Source organism: Sphaerodactylus townsendi, linkage group LG06, assembly GCF_021028975.2.
Source record: "Sphaerodactylus townsendi isolate TG3544 linkage group LG06, MPM_Stown_v2.3, whole genome shotgun sequence".
NCBI lineage: Eukaryota > Metazoa > Chordata > Lepidosauria > Squamata > Sphaerodactylidae > Sphaerodactylus > Sphaerodactylus townsendi.
Window position 1 is genome coordinate 31,728,288 of NC_059430.1, and position 18,387 is coordinate 31,746,674.

The 18,387-nt window shown below is 42.1% G+C and overlaps 1 protein-coding gene across 3 annotated transcripts in view; it reads left to right on the top strand.

The window, feature by feature from the left end:
- Positions 1-18,387, top strand: part of SYN3 (synapsin III) — a 238,926-nt gene that overhangs the window by 8,846 nt on the left and 211,693 nt on the right. Inside the window, exon 2 of one of the 3 annotated variants that reach the window (XM_048500133.1) lies at positions 3,792-3,830. The exons of the other annotated variants lie outside the window; for them this stretch is intronic. The gene's annotated coding sequence lies outside the window, so the exon portion shown is untranslated. The remainder of the gene's footprint in view (positions 1-3,791; positions 3,831-18,387) is intronic. 3 annotated transcript variants of the gene reach the window in all.

Here is an 18,387-nt window from a genome sequence, read left to right on the forward strand (position 1 = left end):
GACAGCTCTCATAATGCCTAATGTGTGCGTAGTGTCATCAAGTCACAGCCAACTTTAGGCAACCCAGTAGGATTTAGGCAAGAGACAGTCTGAGGTGTTTTGCCATTGCCACCTTCTGCATTCCAGAACAACACAGCCTACACGTTGAAGGGAGACAGAATATCCTATAGTACTTTTGAGTCTGTATAAATTAAAAGCTTCTGTAGACTAATTGTGTATAATTGATTGTAGCATAAGGAAGATATTTTGCAGGACAAAAAGTAGCTCAGAGCTCTTGCTATTTACTGCATCCGATTGTGCCATATGTAACTGCTTTAGGCCTTGTGAAACTTACAACAAAGGATTACCTACTGTTTAGCGCACACAGAGAGAGAGAGACATCTAAATGCAAGGCAGTAGGTTAATTAAGTTAAGAAGGGCCCTTTTGTGAATACAGATTCTGAAGCATTGTTTTTCCCTTTGAAAATTCCAAATGTCGGCTTATTAGGGGGTCAGTTTTCAGCGCCAGTGGTCAGATCCAGGATGAGATGCTGTTACAGCGTTTCTCCCTGGTTGACTGAATCCATTGTTTGGTCTTTCCTCTGCATTAGCAGTGAGATTCAGAAACAGGCGAAATGCCAGCTGTCCCCAGGAAACATAACGTCATTGTCAATTTGCTGGTACTGGTGGAATCTGATTCTTGTTAATGGCTGAAATGATTAATTAATGCCGCATTGCTTCTTACACTGGAATCTTGAAATTCTGACATTTTTGCAGTGGGAAGTATGAATAGTTTCAGGGGGTAGCCATATTGGTCTGCAGTAGAACAGGTTTTGGGTTTTTGGAGTATGATGTTTCAAGATGAAGGGAGCTTGACTTTTGAAAGTGCACACCCTGAAAATCCTGTTGGTCTCCAAAGTCATTCCCCACGGCTGACTTAACAAACTTCACTGTGTTTCCCTATGGAACTGTGAACTCTTTCCATCTGGGATACCAGCCTTGCTCTGATTTCATGTGATCATTCATCCTGCAGTGAGACAAGAGGGACTCAAAGTTGCTGATTCTCAACTTCTCAAGGTTCATTTCTTGAATGTGCAAGCAAATCCAAGGCTGTTAATTTTGGATGACTGATCTTGTGAGGCTCCTAGTATTTCCCAGCTAGCTGACTGGCTGCAGTCCAAAATCAATCTGGAAAAAAAAGTTATGTACTTGTGAGGACACTTTTAACTGTTCTCTAAAGTAGTGGGACCCAGGGATCTATAAAGCTAATTTTTAGAGTGACTGTTCATGATATGGAAAGATCCTATACACTCTCTCATTCCTTATGAACTCACAGGATGGTCTTGGACAACCTACTCTCACACATTCTCACATCAGCAAGTTGGGGAAGGCCCTGACTTGCTTTATATTCCCAAGATTATTTTTCATAACACCATCTGGTTCTGTTTAGGAGCAACACGGAGAACATTGGGAGGCAAAAATTTTCTTGGCTGGGTTGATACAATAGCCTGGAAACAGCCCTCTTTCCATGCAGAGGTAGTTTCAAAGTGTAGCTGTGTCATAGCTGTGCAGTAGAATAGCTACATACAGGTTCAGTAGCACCATAGAGACCAACAAGTATGAGCTTTTATTAATCAAAGCTCTCTGACCGTCAAAAGTATGTAACAAAAGGCTATTTGAGTCTTCAAAACTCATACACTGAAAATCTTGTTGGTTTCAAGATTTTGAACTCATACCTGACCTTTCCATGTAGAATATCCCTTTGTGGAATCATTGGCATCTTCCTATTATTCTCAGGTGGTAGTGTTGGGAAAGATCCCTGCTAGAGAACTTAGACATCTACCATGAGTCAGTAGACTATAGTGGGGTGGTGATGGAAAGTGCTGTCACACTGCAGCCAATTTATAGTGATTCTGTAGGGTTTTCAAGACAAAAGGCATATATAAGTGTTTGCTATTACCTGCCTCTCAGAGTAAGGGGGGGAAGTGCCCAGTGCACCAGTGTGTCCTCTGCCCCCTTCCTGCCCGGAATGCCCCATCCCACCCTGGAATGCGCCCGCCATGCCCTCACAGGGGCGCGCGCCCAGTGCATCGCCCCCCTGTTCCCTTGGAGCTACGCCTCTGCTGCCTTTGCATAGTGACCCTGGATTTCCTCTGGTGGTCTCCCATCCAATACTAAGCAGGGCCAACCCTTCTTAGCTTTTGAGACTTAATGAAATCAGGCTGGCCTGGGACTTTCTGGTAAGGACAGTAGTGGGCTAGAACAGGGGTAGGGAACCTGCGGCTCTCCAGATGTTCAGGAACTACAATTCCCATCAGCCTCTGTCAGCATGGCCAATTGGCCATGCTGGTGGCTTTGATGAAATGGACCCTGAACATCTGAGAAGTTCCCCTGGGCTAGAAGAACCAAATGTCTAAGAGAGAGAGAGAATCCAATTCATCCAACATCCAGGAACTAGTAATTCCCCAGAATATTGGGTCACTTTGGAAAAAGTACTGTGTTTTTGCATTGTTGTGTTTTTCCCTCTGTCCTAAACAGAAAGAAGTTCCAGGGATGGTGCTACTCAATTCAGAGCATCTTTGGATAAGTGTGCACTGGAATCTTATGGTTTCTTTCAGGTCTCCTATTAAAAACTGCCAGACTAATGTTTCTCATATACAATTTGACAAATCTTTACCTTAGCCACCACTTTTGCAGGTGAATTGCCCTTTCAAGAGACCATTCACAGCATTTAAAGGAACATTAGCATCACTTTGATCAAATCACAAACTCTAATCAAGAGGCATGTTCAAGCAAAATAATAGGGCTTAACTGATTTAAAGTAATCTGACAACAATATTGTTATGGTTCATACAGCAATTTCATATGAATCTTACAGCTCAGGTTCATTGTGGTGACCAAGAAAATTGACCAAGCCTTTTGACTTGGTCAGGGGGGTTAGACAAGGTTCCCATCTGGCTCCTTTATTGTTTAACCTATATTTGAATGATTTAGCAGCAAAATTTCAAGAGGTTTTTCACCCACCAAAGCTAGCAACCCATAGTATTCTAATCTTGCTTCATGCTGATGATGGTGTTCTTTTGTCTTTTACAGAGCTGGATTGCAAAGATCATTATAAATCTTTTCTGAGTATCATTTTAGTGAAGGTCTTTCAATAGATCACCATAAATAAAGAACTATGATTTTCTCTAAGAAGAGAAAATGGCCCTCTTTCTGTTGGGTGCTGGATGGTATTGATGTTGATCAAGTTAAGGAGTTTATTTATCTTGGTATTTTCTTTTCTTCTAATCTGTAATGGAACTTCTGCCAAAAGGCTGTGTCTAATAAAATCAAACCTGATGTTAATTATTTTTATACCAAAAGTGAAAAATATATCCCTGGAGCTATTCAAGTTTTTAATCTAAACATTATTCTTTTTGGTGCTGCTATTTGGAAGACTGATGCTAATGAGACTATACATCATCCTCTGCTCTAGTTTTTATGGAGGCTGTCAAGTGGTGCATTGCTGGTGTTGTCTTTTGTTCTGAATTTGGCCAAATGTCTCTCGAATCTAGGTTGTTTGCCTTTAAGCTACAAATTAGACTGTTTTTTTCAGCACCGAGGGATATCAAGTTTTTTTAAAACATGACTTGTATGGATCCTAATGGCAAACATTTTTTTGATGACAAATTGTCACTGATGGGCAAATCATGGAACATAAGAGATACTGGGAAATCAGAGACTTTTTGTGAAATAAAAAAAGAGATTATGTCAGCACATTGTTTTATGCTCATCACATTTGCTCATCTCAGTTCTTTTGAATTCCTCCCCAGTTTTATACAGTTTTCAGGACTTGGGATTCAGTCATTAAGGTAAGAAAGATGCTAACATGTCACTTAGCATTTTGGAACATCTTTCATGAGCGCAGCACTTCCCCTTTGATCCTTGGATGAAAATTTTGGAGGGAAAATGTTCAGTGGACAAGAAGGAACCCAGTTCAGAAGTTAAAAGGTCACATGCAGATTTGCTAGGATTCTCTCAACCCCACCTCCCTCACAAGGTTTCTATTGTGTGATTGTAAATTGCTTTGAGACTCCTTAAAAATTGAGAAAAGTGAGCTATAAAAAGCAACTCTTCAGCTTCTAAAGAATTATTTTAGTTGCTTTGTTTTTACATCACAGCATAACTTCATTTATCAAGCTTTGTTTATCATCGTAATGCAAGAATAACTGCCTGTGTCAAGATTACATGATCACTGTACAGTATAATCATACCATGGAAAAGCAGGGATTAGTTTAAATTACAGTGTCATATGAATAATAGATCACTCAGTTATATTCATTATTGATTCCACATAGAAATTACATGGATAAGTTTCCATGTAACAAACAACATACAGAAATTAGACTGATTGTGGAGCATGTGTCCAACATCCATTTTTAATAGCTTTGCAATAAACTGCTTCTTTTGCCTGTGGCTTGTTTTTCTGTAAGTTCTGTCATCTTGAAAATTAATATGATTTTTTTTCCTGCCGGCACTGCACAGGCCTTTCTTTCTGTTCCACAGGGTGGTGTGATAATTATTTACTTCCAAACACTGATGATTCTTGATGTAACCATGCCTTCGATTACTATTACAAAGGCTGAAGCGTCTTCGCTTCTCTTTGGCACAGAACTTCTGTAAAATCTAAAGGTTGCTCTCTGCAATTAAACAGTTTACAATTTCCTGAGCTAAAAGCTTAGGAACCTTTCACTTAGGATCACTTACACACTTCTGATATGATGGCCAAGACTGGAAATTATTGGTATAGATACCTGCCTTGGGTTGATGGTATGGGAGTTCTGGAACAATGGCTCATTCCGCACATGTAGAATAATACACTTTCAAACTGCTTTCAGTGCTCTTTGAAGTTGTGCGGAATGGCAAAATCCACTTGCAAACAGTTGTGAAAGTGGTTTGAAAACGCATTATTTTGCGTGTGCGGAAGGGGCCAATGTGTAGGGTTGCCAGGAAATACCTAGAGATTTTGGGGGTGGAGCCTGAGGAGGGCTGGGTTTGGGGAGGAGGAACTTCAATGGGATATAATGCCATAGAGTCCACCTTCCAAAGCAGCCATTTTCTATAGGTAAGCATATCTCTGTTGTGTGGAGATCACTTGTAATCCCAAGACATCTCCAGCCACCATCTGGAGGTTAGCAACCCTAACAATATGCTTCAGTATGTATCATTAAGAAACTATTGCAGAGAGCTAATTATTTCATAGAGCTAATTATTTCAGTTCATGGAAATAAGAAGAGGAGGAGGAGTTTCAATTTATACCCCGCCTTTCTCTCTTGTAAGGAGTCTCAAGGAGGCTTACAATCGCCTTCCCTTCCACTCCCCACAACAAAACCCTTGTGAGGTAGGTGAGGCAAAGAGAGTTCTGAATGAACTGTGACTAGCCCAAGGTCACCCAGCAGGCTTCATGTGGAGGAGTGGAGAAACAAATCCAAATAAGAGTCTACCCCTCATACGAAGCAGTGGGGGCTCAAACAGTTCTCCAGGTTAGAGTCTACCTGCTCTTAACCACTACGCCATGTTGGCATAGTAAAGAACAATGTCAATGGATAATATTAACTTTTTAGAAGGGTGCTAGAAATCCACAGAAAGGGAGGAGTTTGTTTTTAACATAAGCCAAGAAAAAACAAACTGTGTCTGATTTTGGCTCAGCCACCTTTTCACTGCAAACTATGAATAGGAGCAGCTAGCAGATTGCTACCATCCTGTCAAAGTGAATGGTATTCTGTATGAACACAAAGTCAAATGCTGGACACAGCTGAGAGCCCTAAACGTAATTTGAAACTGAGCAAATCACCAGTTGTGCAGTTTACTTTTATGTCTATTATGTTTTAGCACATTGATTATAATATTTAATATACACTCTTCTCCCCCAGCTGCCCTCTTAAATTTACTCACCTTCATGAGATAAAGGAGAACAATTAATGGTGCTGCAATAAATCCATGACAGGATCATGCTGAAAAATAGTACTGGCTGTTATTCAGCCCCATCTTTTGCTTAGCTCTGCAAAATGAGATGGTAAATCCAAATGGTAAAGAAGATGATGAGATGGATGTCAGGAGTAAATCAGACTGATAGAATGTTGCATGTTTGCTATCGTTTTGCTGCTAGCAAGCAGAACAGTTAGGAAGAGGCAAGGGAGAGGAATCAGGGCAATGGGACAAGGTTCTAAATTACCATGCCTGCTTGCCTTTTAGGCTAGCTGGAAGATAACACATTGTGCAGTTTCTTTGGCTGTTTTCCCAGTGCTGCAGTCTCAGTTCTAAATGCTGCAGCAAGAGTGTTAACAGCGGTTTTTCCCTCAAAGAACATTTAAAACGTTTTGCAAATGTTTCGAAAAGAATCATTTTGGGGGGGGGGGGTTTGTCTGCATAGAATGGAAAAATTAAGTATTTTTGATGACAGCGGCTCTTTTAAAAAAAAGCAACACTGTTATATCTTTGAATTTACAGAGACTTGATATCTGAACCCTTGCCGATTCGAACATCATGTCTACGTAGCTTTGACCATACTTCACTGAAAAAAAATTTAAAAGGAAAATGACACTTTCACATAATTAGCAGGAGATACTGAGTTTATTAGTGCACAGCAATGACAGAAATGGCCTGCAGCCGCAATGCTAGATGAGAAAATGTCTGTAGGACACTTCAGCAAATGGTGGAGCGCATGTAGAATTACTGAAGCAGCAGAAAATGGTGGGCAGCAGAGAAACAAACATGAGAGCTTCAAAATTGGGCAGGAGAAATAAAACTTTTCTTGATCTCCACACAGCAAGCAGCAAACGTTTTGAAAACGGTTGGGGGGGTGGAAAGATCACTGGTTTAGCAGATCCTAAATAAAAGCTTTGAGCTGAAATAAAACATTCTCAAAATACTCTGAATAAAGAGCTGTGCAGAATTCCTCCCCAAAATGCTTCTATTTCCATCCTCAAGACATTTCATTTGTGCAAAATCAGCCAAGGACATCGCAGTGATCATATAAAGCGTGTGTTGCCAGAGCTACTTTGGTTCATGGCTTAATTCCAAATGTAATTGAATGCATTGGTTTGGGATTATAAAGGTTTGAACAGATTGGGCTCCATAGTCCGGTTACTATATATGTTTGGGAAGATTGGTGTATAGTTGGCACACAACTGCTTCTTCCTTGGGTCCAGATTCACTGTAAGAAAAAAAGCTGTGTTATTCCATCTCTAACTGCTGTTCTGAAGGAACTTTAGGTTTAATGTTTTAACACCTAGCGGAATGGGCTCCCGAGCAACATCTGAGTTCCTTCCACAGGGCCTGCAAGATGGAGCTCTTCCACCGAGCATTTTCTAGGGGCTGGCTGGGCTAGCATCTATTATTATTGACCTCCTGGTGGATAGTAGGTGTTAACTCGCCATCATGAATGATACTGCTGAATTTGTTGTATTGTTGCATTTTAAATATTTATTGCTATTTTAACTGCATTCTGTTTTATCTGTTGTATTGCCACCCTGATCCCTTCAGGGATGGGCGGGGTATAAATCAATCATTCAATAAAATAAATAAATAAATATAAATCTCATCTTGTAAAGAAGGTTTTATTGGTGAATGGAAACTGTGATATTTGTTATGGCCTTGCAGCTTGCTCTTTCAGTAAACCCTTCCACCAGTATACTTTGTCTGTGTATATATTTGCTTCCAGTCAGCACTCAGGCTGATAACAGTAGCAGTCCCACACTTCCCCCAGAAATGTTCAGTTTTTCACACACAGTTAAAGCAGACAGCACTTAACAGCAGCAATGCTCAAGACCAAAAAGCCTTACAGATTCTTCTGACAGGAAGTTCACCTCCCCCCCCCCCATTCTGCATCATACAGTTACTTGGCTAGTTAGAGAGCAGGAGGCCACAGGCAATCAGGTGGCTTCCCTGTTCCTAGGCCTTTCTAACTCACTCTGACTGTAAACAGTAAGTTGTTTTAGTCAAAACTGCACATTTAAAAATTATATTTCCTTGCAGTCCATCACATATGCAAAACTGATTTGTTCTTGATGATTTTTCTACACTGACAACTGAGTTGTTCTGTACTAAATAATTCACCAAATTGCTCAGAAACTTTATTAGGGACTGTGGTCCTGCAAAGGACCCCTTCACCTTCCTACCTCTTTCAGACACAGAAACCACTCACTGACCTGTCCTATCAGATTTTTCCCGCTTTTTCCCTCAGCCCTGTAACTGACCCAGAAGGTGAAAGATGTCCATTATTATTATATCCTTTCTAGACGAACCCCTTCATAAAGCACCCAAAGTAATCCTGAGGCAGATTTAAAACTTAGAATAAAAGGTTTATTAGCAGAGAGGAGATGGGGAAAGGGAGGTAAATAACTTGGAGGAAAAAAATGGATTAGGCAGAAGAAATCTAGGTACACAAGAGCTTTGGCACAGAGATTCAGTATTTGGTTTTCAGGCACAGGCTTAATAAGTTTGTTCAGTTTCAGTTCTCAGAAAGCTTAGATGTTATTCGGTTATTACTTTGATGTTCATCACTTGGTATACTTATATTTCAGATGGTACCAGGTAATAGATATTACCCTCAAGGTCCAACACATGCGTGTGCATATAGCCAGTGCCCTCACAAGCCTCACCCTGTAAGAAACCCCTAAAATAAATCATAAATAACTCTCTCTGGAGGAAAATAAAGCAAAACCCCCAAAACTAAACTAATGGTCCTAGAGACTCTTCTTTCCTCTTCCCGGAAGATCTATCCATCATTTGTTATATAAATGCCTGGGCCCTCAATAATCCTCTACAAGTTCACTCAGTCTGAGTATTGACTTGTGTTTAACTACAGCACACCAGCAGTCACACAGTAGAGCAAGCAAGATTCACACCACTGATTGCAACTATTCTCCTCAAATATAATATGTTTTAATGTACAGTTAAAGCTAGTAGCTCTTAACTCCAGGAGTTCTAAAAATCCAAAAGGCCCTCAGATAGTTCTTCACAGGGAGATATCCTCCTCCCTCTGTGTGACATCAAGTTGCTTACCAAATCAGAGTGCAGGGTTATCACAACCAATAGGTGACTTCCCTGTTCTAACACCTTTATGCCTCACTCTGAATGCAAACACACTCTATTTTAGAAAGACCTGAACTTATTAAACTCCTGTTTCCTATGCAGACAGTCACATGCCTACACTATTATGTAAAGCTTACAGGATCCTACTATTGAACCTTGAATCAACATAATGGGTTGTGTTAATACATGCTTTGCTTCAGTTCTGTTTTTAGACTTTTGGTTTGGTCTACAACCCTAATACTATTGTCTTGTTTATTGAACATGCCACCCTTTGCTTGTATTGACTCTGTGTAATCCACTTGTGTCCAAATGAGAAAAGTAGACTATAAATAAATGTGTAGATATACTGCGAGTAAACTCTATTATTTGGGAGTAATCCCAAACACGATGTAATCCAAAGAAAGCTTGGTATAAACAGCAGAGGCGTACTGAGGGGAAATGGTGCCCCCCCCTGGGCAGCGGGGCTCCACCCCCCCACCGCTGCTCCCCTTTGCTCCCGGAGCCCGCAGTTTCTTCTGCCCTCCCCTCTGGGGAGGCAGAAGAGACAGACTATGGGGGGGCTTAGGGGGTGTGGTCACACCCCATATCACCGTGGGGGTGTGACCGTGCCTCCCCGAGCCCCTCCCCAGCCTCTCCGGGCGGCCTCCCTTTGCTCCGGGGAGGCAGAAAAGACTGCTGTCTATCGGCCTCTGGCACTTGCTTTTATAGCACTGAGTCCGAAGGGCAGGGCATGGGGAGGGCATGGCCATGCCACCACATGCTTCCCCAGAGGGGAGGGCGGCAGGGGCTGCTGGCTGCCGGCTCCCTGGGAGCCAGGAGCAAGGGGGGCAGCAGGGGGTGCCCTCAACCCTGCCCAGATCAATGATGATATGGGTGGGGGCAAGGGCGCTGGAAGACGACGAGGCAGCAGGACTTCCTGCTGTCTTGCCATCTTCTTCCTGGTCACATGGGGGGCTGATTTTGAGCCCCCCCCACATGACCAGGTTAGTGGCACCTGGGAGCAGAGGGTACCCCTCATCCCTGGGTACATACACCACTGATAAACAGGAATGCCTTTAGGTAGCACTGGGAATTTAACACTCTTAGCATAAGCTGAATGTTTTTGGTTGTTCCACAATTAAAACACTACAGGAGTCTGATATTTCTGTTAGCAGTGGTTTAAATACATGTTATACTGGGAGTTCTGTGAATGGAGTTCTTCATGTTAATGTTACCTTGAAAAATCTGAAGCCAAACTTCAGTATTTCCCCAGTGGTACACATAGCTGCTCCCCAGGGCCATTTCGGATTGGGAAAATGACATAGAGTTTAGGCTTAAACCAGCCTTCCTTTCATGCAGTGATTCTAACTGGAATTGGGTTCTCACATGCCTGTTTTTTTCAAGGAACAAACCCACTGAGAGCTCCACTTACTGAATTCTCAGTACTGCATGTCAGTGAGTCCTCTCAATCGCACTGCCTTTATGGCATTGTAGTTCTAGGGGTTCCCTGTGGAGAAGGAATTATTTGTGCCCTGGTGTTAGTAGGTAGCATAAATATGCCACGAGAAACCTGATGTGGGCAGTAGCCCTTACATGGAAGGCAGGGATAAAAAGTGTTCGTATCCTTACATGCCATTTCTTTAAATGGCATAATAAAGTTGACTTCTGTTTACCATAAGCAAAATAGAAATGAATGCCTATGGGATTGCCCTGAAGGATAGCTTGGCTTACCCTCAGCAATGTTAATAATTCAAAGAAACCTTTTTAATCACACTGTTGTAGGACAGAAATATGGGGTATACATTAGGCTACAGAATGGGAAAGTCACCATCTAGCTTATTATGTCTATCTGTTGATTATATATGCTGCTATGATTATTGTTGCCTTATAGCTTATGACGTTATGATTATTGGTGTTCTTGTTTATAATTCTATGTTTATAATGTTGGGTTTATTGATCCTATGTTTATTGAATGTTTTGTTGCTTGATGTTATGGTTACTGATGTTTGCTGTTGTTGTTCACCTTCGGGGGAGGGCGGTATACAAATCAAATAATACAATACAATACAATACAATACAAAGGCTTCCTTTATATCATGCATTACGTTCCTTTATTATCTTCATGTGACAGCTCCCGAGAGACTACAGACTGTAGGGTGGGGCAGTTGACTGTCTGACATCTTTTATCATTTTTTTCATTGCTGTGTGTCTTCTGAAACACATTTTTTTCCTCCAGAAAATTTCATGCAAAGTCCATTCAAATGGAAAATGCTGTCCAATGTTCACAGCCCTGCTGCTAGGGTATTTTGGTACAATAACTGGGAGAATACTAGAATGTATTTTCTCCTTGAAGTCAATACCCAACGTGCTTTTTGCCTGCCTCCATGAACATGCTAATTTTGTACAGAGCAAAGTAGACAAGACAATGCATAAAAGATATTAACAGATCAGTTAAACAAATAAATATGGATAGTTAATCTAAATTAGTTTGGATACATACACGCAGGAAAAAAAGAGGTTCTTCAGTTAGTAAGAATAAAACCATCAGTATATTTCTACCACTAGTCCAACGCAAAAAACAAATACAAGCAATGCCTAGTAAATAAATTAGACAAATTAGTGTAGAAAAATGTGAATAGGTTAGTAAAACATTTTTAAAAGAATTAATTCAATTAAAATGTACATCAAGTGGGGTTAAAACCAACAATAGATAAATGCACAAATGAAGTTCCTAGTACTGTCCCAATTACATATACAAACCATTAAAACAACCCTAATTCTTAAGCCAATTAAATAGGGCATAAGATCTTATATCATCTAGAGATGTATTAGAAGAACAATAAAACTTCTGCGACCTTCCATAATCTGACACATAATTGCCCCATCTCAATTGTGTAGAACCATTCTGAAATAGGGATTATTATGGGTCTTTTTCAGAAGTATGTGATCATAATTTTGGCTTTTAATAGCTTAATGGCTCATTTCAGAGAACTGAAATACATATACTGTCCTGTTACACAAGTGTTCTGGGCAGGTGACAATGTAGTTAGAGGTTAGGACTGCCGGTACCTAATACTTTACATGCATTATTTGGTTCTTGGCACAGGGACATCAGGGATAGTTGCATGGAACACAGTTCTCTCCCATACATTCCCTTCATTCAGGCAGATTTAAACTGATGGGAAATGGTAATATTGAGAGATATTATGCAGGAAGATGCGCATACTTGCCCAAACTTTCATAGTATTGTGGTATGGCAGATGGTTGTAGAGTAGAGCCATCAGTAGGTCTCTTTTTATCCTATTTCACAGCTCTGTCCTCCCTGAGCATTTCTAGGCAGGTTAACCGAGGGAAGCAGATGTAGCAACTGGGTTCTGAAGAAAACTGAAATGTACTAGAAACACATATTCATTTCCAAACTAAACAAAAAACAAATTTAAAAACTCATTCATTACATCTGTTAGCATAACACCAGTGAACGAATGCCATATGCTTCATCTGTTTCTTGTGTTTTCCCGATTCTTGCCTATAGCCCTGGGATCTTACCCCTTATGTCCCAGCTCGGTCTCTGCGTTCGGCAGAGGCCAATTTGCTGGTTGTTCCTGGCCCCGCTATGATGAGGCTGGCCTCCACTAGGGCCAGGGCCTTTACAGGCCTGGCCCCTGCCTGGTGGAACAGCCACCCTCCATCTGTCTAGACCCTGCGGGACCTTGGTGAGTTTCGCAGGGCCTGTAAGACTGAGCTGTTCCACTGGGCTTTTGGGGGGAATCAACTGCTGAGGGTGCCCCTGGTCCCCTACTCTCCTCCCCTTGTTCTCTGTTTGTTTTAATTATGTGGCCCATTTTAGTGTTCTTAGATGCTGGCTGTATTGCTGTTATTGGTTTTAATAAGGAGACAGGGCTTGTATTATATTTGTACTTGTTTTAACCTTCCCCTGTCTGTATACATTTATTTGTACACTGCCCTGAGCCCTCCGGGGTATAAAAATCTAATAATAAATAAATAAAAATTAAAAAATCCTTTCCTTTATATGAAATGTAGCAACCAGGGTTCTGGTAGAGTCTACAGAAATTTAATTCAAATTGGAGTGAGAGCAAAGACATGATGGCAAGAGACGTTCCCAGTTAAAGCACAAATGACTATAAATACAGAAATGAACATGGGTGACGGCAAATCTGACAAAAAAAAGAATGAAGGCTTTGAAACAAATTGCCCATCCCTAACAATAAATATCCCTCAGAATGTCTAATCCTCAGAATGTCTAATCATTCATTCCATGTTCCTTCCCCCTTCCTCTCTTCGGCACTACCCGTGTCTATCCTTTCCCCTCTCTTCTCTAAGATTTTCTAAGATTCTAAGAGTTCTAAGATTTTTGAGCCAGGAATTCTTGCACCTTTATGCTTATGTTTCTTTGTAAGGTGCCATGTAGGTTGTTAATGTTACATAAATAAGAACCCGCCTGGTGTAAAGAAGAGGATGAGAGTGCGCCCAAGTGCCTATGCTAGGGACGCTCAGGGGCTTTTCAACCTGATGTTTCATTTTCACACTCTGGCCTCTTATCTCCTCTCTTTTAAGGCAGGAAAGGAAGAACCACAGAAGGAGTCAGTAGGGTTGATTCACTGTTTGCATTTTGCGCTCAGCAAACGAATGTGCCAGTCACTTTGGCTGTGTACTGCATGCAATAATTGTGCGCTGGCCTTGGCACAAAGCAGTTATGCTTGTCTAAATCCCAAGTGTCTATTTAAAACATTTACTAGCTGCCTGTCTTCCTTACAGAGCTCAAGGTGGCTTACAGCACAGATAAAACAGATAAAATAAATAAAAAACATAAGACCCAAAATTTAAAACCACAGCTCAGGAAGCATTGCCAGATCAGCCAGCAAAAGCCCAGGTCCCAAACTTTAAGGAAGTTTTACTATAAACTATAAAATAAAATAAATATTTTATCAGTAAAATAGGTATAATTCTATTACTGCTCTCCTGAAAGCTGGATGACTTACTTTGATTCTGAATTGCATAGTGCAACACACTTCACTCCCTCACAGATAGAGGCCCTGCAGGAGGGAGTGCTCAGCCAATAGCTTCTGATAGCCCTGGCACACCCCCACTGTCACACACACACCAGCTTTTCAGGCAAAATCCTGTCAATGCATGCTGCCACCTTTTTGAGGGAAAATGGCACTCTGAGAGACTTTTAACAGTAAAACAAACTAGAATTTATTTACAGGAGGTTTCAGTTTAAAATATACTTTCATGCACTCCTATAAGTCCTTCTGAGTAAACCTTTCCTACATGGTCCTGAACAAGATCCTAAATCACCCACCCTTTACTCCTTCGGGTTTCACACTGGACTGGGACACAGCAAGCTCTGGGATTTTTCTAAATCCACACTTAACTCTGCCAATTATACTAACACACCCTCAGGAACTCTCTGGTCCCAATATCTAGGTGCTGTCTCTTCAGAAACCTTACCAAGCCCTTCGTGTGGCCTGAGGATTGTTCCCGTGAATAGGTTTCCCTCTGTTCTTTCACCAGCACCTGGCCACCTAGCCCAGTGGTGGCGAACCTTTGGCACTCCAGATGTTATGGACTACAATTCCCATCAGCCCCTGCCAGCATGGCCAATTGGCATGGCCACGGACGTAGCCTCTAGTGAAATAAGGATCTTTTTTCCCAGCTTTTGAGAGATTTCTCTGAGAGCTCTAACCACCAAGCCTCTTGACTCTCACTGACACGATCTGTCTCTGTCAGTTGAGCACCCACTGCCTCTTGAGTGACTCAATCTATGTCTCTCTTCTTGACTGTCACAATCTGCATCTGACTCTCTCTGAATCTGACTCGACTTGACTGTCTCTCTCAGGCGAGCACACACCTTTTCTGTTGCTCCTGGATCTCAGCCGGCCAATCAGATGGAGCTCTGGTTAACTCATTGTACTCCTGTTCTGTCTGAACTGCACCTCTTAAATTAACCATTTATACTGTAATCCGTCACACAGACCACTACTAATTCCTTTTGCTGCTGCTGCTGCTGCTGTTTCAATACCTTATATTGACATCCCATTATTTCTAAATTAGCAGTTAATAGTTGATTTTTTTAAACCCAGCAATGGTGGATTCCGCACAACATAAATATAACATTATGGAAGATCTATTTTGGCATTTTGTGTTCCCACAGCATGGGGGGCCACAAGTGTTGCCAGCCAAAATGGACCTTTTTTCCCCACCTGGTGCACAGAGTTCTTGTTAGTTTTACAGTGGCCCCACCATTTTGTTTGCTTCAGCAGTGTCTCCGCGGAGATTCCCCATGGAGATTTCTTCTATTTGCTATTTCACTGAAAAAGTAGATGGTTAAAGTTTATTTAGCCTAGCGATCCTGTGCACATGTCATTTCCCACATTTTTTGTTTTTGTTCTGAGAGGGATGTCTGCAAAGATGCAGTGATTTTTATAGTGAAATAGCAGATGAGCTACAAAAATGTCTGTGAGGAATCTCCACGGAGGATCTGCCACAGCACACAAAATGATGGGCACAAGCGACAGAAACAAGAGTAAGAGGTTTGGATGGGAGAAATAAAGCTTTTCCTGACTCCACCAGGAATTGTCTTCAACTTGGGTTGTGGGGAAACGATCGTTAGTTTAGCCATTTTTTAAAAAACCAGGGTTGAGAGAAATATAATGGGCTGAACTTGTTTTGGGGAAGCGACCTGTGTGACGTTTTTCCCCAAAACTCTTTTCATAGTGTCCTACAGATATTATATTTGTGCTGCGCAAAATCTGAACTACACATTCTTTATGTACAGCTTAGTATTAAAAAGGATGTTACTTGTTATTTAGAAATCTTGCAGTTTGTGACCCCAAAGTAAATTAGAACCTGTGTTTTTTTCTTTACATATTTGTTTATTTTTAAAATGAACAGCCCAATCATGTTTGGCACTATGTATTATACAAAGAAACATCAAATAATTACAAAAATGACCCAAATTCAAACAGGGAGAACAGCTGTTGTTGGGTGCTTAGTGTGGTGTCACCCAAAATATCATGTTGTGTCAGAGGTTCACTATCACTGTCCCAGATTCCCAGCTGAACATATATACACAGACCTGTGTTTTTTTTACTGTGGCAGTTAATTCCTCTTAGAAAAAAACGTATAGTGTTACCTAAACTCTCCTTGGTTCAGAATAGCAGGAACTAATGGGGGCTGTAGTTGACCCACGCGGTCAGCGTAAGAACGAGACGAGACGCGGAGATAACATCTGGTGGAGATCGCCAGCAGCGGGAGACCGGAGGTCCGTGTTCCTAGCGAGTCTCCCGTCTGCCGGTTCCTGGCACCTTTTATTGTTATTCTATCGGGGGCGTGTAGGAGGGAGGACCGGGGGGAGTTCCGGGAGAACGGGAGGCGGGAGGTCGGGAGATCATCATGTGATGCATGATCTCACCTGGCTACGTGCGGAGAGGAGCGTAAGCGTCTGAGCCTAATCCTCACCTGGGGGCAAGACCATTGTCCCTGCGCCCGGTGATTGAGCCAGACAGTTCACGACCCGTGACTCATGGGGGATGAGGAGTGGGGGTGCGGTGCGACCAGAAGGCCGTAGGTCCGTTGGCGTCCCAACGTTCTACTACGGTGCTGCTGGGTCAGCAGTGCATTACTACAGGGGGCTATCCCCACTCCGCACAAAAAAATCAATAAACACCTCGTGTTTTTTCCAAGACCATTGTAAATTCATCCATCACAAGACTCCTCCCTTGAACCTGGAATGCTGAAATGGTGCTCTTTCAGGCACCTGGGACCTGTAGATTTGCTTGGCTCCTGAGTTCAGGTGATTCCCATGGGGAAAATCATCCTGGGATTGGACTGGGGCCATAAATTACAGTACCTTTTGATCCTGGCCTGTCCCTCCCCACGGCAGCCAAGGTCTCGAGTTGAAACCAGGATCAGAGCCTGGGATCAGCTCCACAGCCCTTTTGCTCCTCATTTCCGATTGGGTGTTGCTTTAGGGCGGAAACATGAACAGGTGTTCCCTTTTTGGGTTTTTTCCCATAACAGCTACGTAACTACATCGTCACAATGCGGGGAAAATGTTGCAACTTCGTAGACAAGAACACCACACAAATGTGTGCCTATTAGTTGCATGGTTGTGGCTTCGTATGCAAGAATAATTTTTTTAAAAAAAGGCACGTTCCTGCCCGCCCTGAGTCTTCTGTTCTGTGCATTCCTAGGCCACTGTGCTGTGATTGGTTGACAGCACAAATGGAGACTCAGGGTGGGAAAACGATTCCCCACAATACTGGGTTCATCCCAGGATTGCCAGAAATATGTATATTCCTGGCGGTTTCTGAAAATCCCTGGATGAGGGGGGTATCGCAGGGCAGGGCCGGGACTGAGCCGAATTTGACACAGGAGTCATGGGGAGTTCTCCGTTGTCCTCGAACACCTACCGGGTCTATCCCACATTATTTCCCTCATGGGGAACTGCCCTTCTTTGTAGTGTATATCTTAGGGTTGATGTCACTGTGTTATTTTTGAACATGCTAATAATTGCATCCAAAGTCCAAGGAGCCTTCTTCGAGTGAGAACACTCTGAGAGATAGTTACTTTACAGAGCCACTGTCAAAGTTGCTTGCAAAACACGTAGGGATCTCCAAGTGAGATACAATTTTAAAAAATTTCCCCACTGAGCTAACATTTTTTCTTCTCTTTCTTGGGTTTTTTAAAAAAGAAAAACCAGAGATAATTGCACTTTCCAGGCCTACAATTATGAATATTTGCATTTTACAAAATGATTAGTCTTCACTGTCTGCCATTAATTATTTACAAATTAAGTAGTTATTCAGATAATGGAAATGAGGGCAGCATTAGCCATATGCAGCATTAGTGTTCTTCTGGAGGTGCGGACAAGGAACGAGGAAAGCAGAGCCAGGGCTGGAATAAAAGTGTTTGTTCCTGTAATAGGCCGTTTCTGCACAACACAATTATACCAGGTGACAATCGGTATCTTACCATGCAGGTCTATTTTATCCCGCTTTCTCCCTTCGCATGGCTGCCCGTTTCTGTGAAAGAATCAAGTGAGAAGATACTCCAGCTTGTTTCGCACGAGCCCTGGTCTTTTGCATTTTCACCGCAAGTGTATCCATGCATGCGTAAACCCGCTTTAGGACTGGGAACCGTGCGAAACACTTGACAAAACTGGGATATTTCCCTTGCTCAACCCGGGATATTTGGACCATGCAGAAATGACCTCAGGCTTCCTTTCAATAAGGAAGGGGGACTATGCCAAAGGCTTAATGGGCGAGCTGAGCTTTAAGAGGGCCTAACTACATTACACTGTTTCTGGGCCTGTCCCACATCCACCCTGGG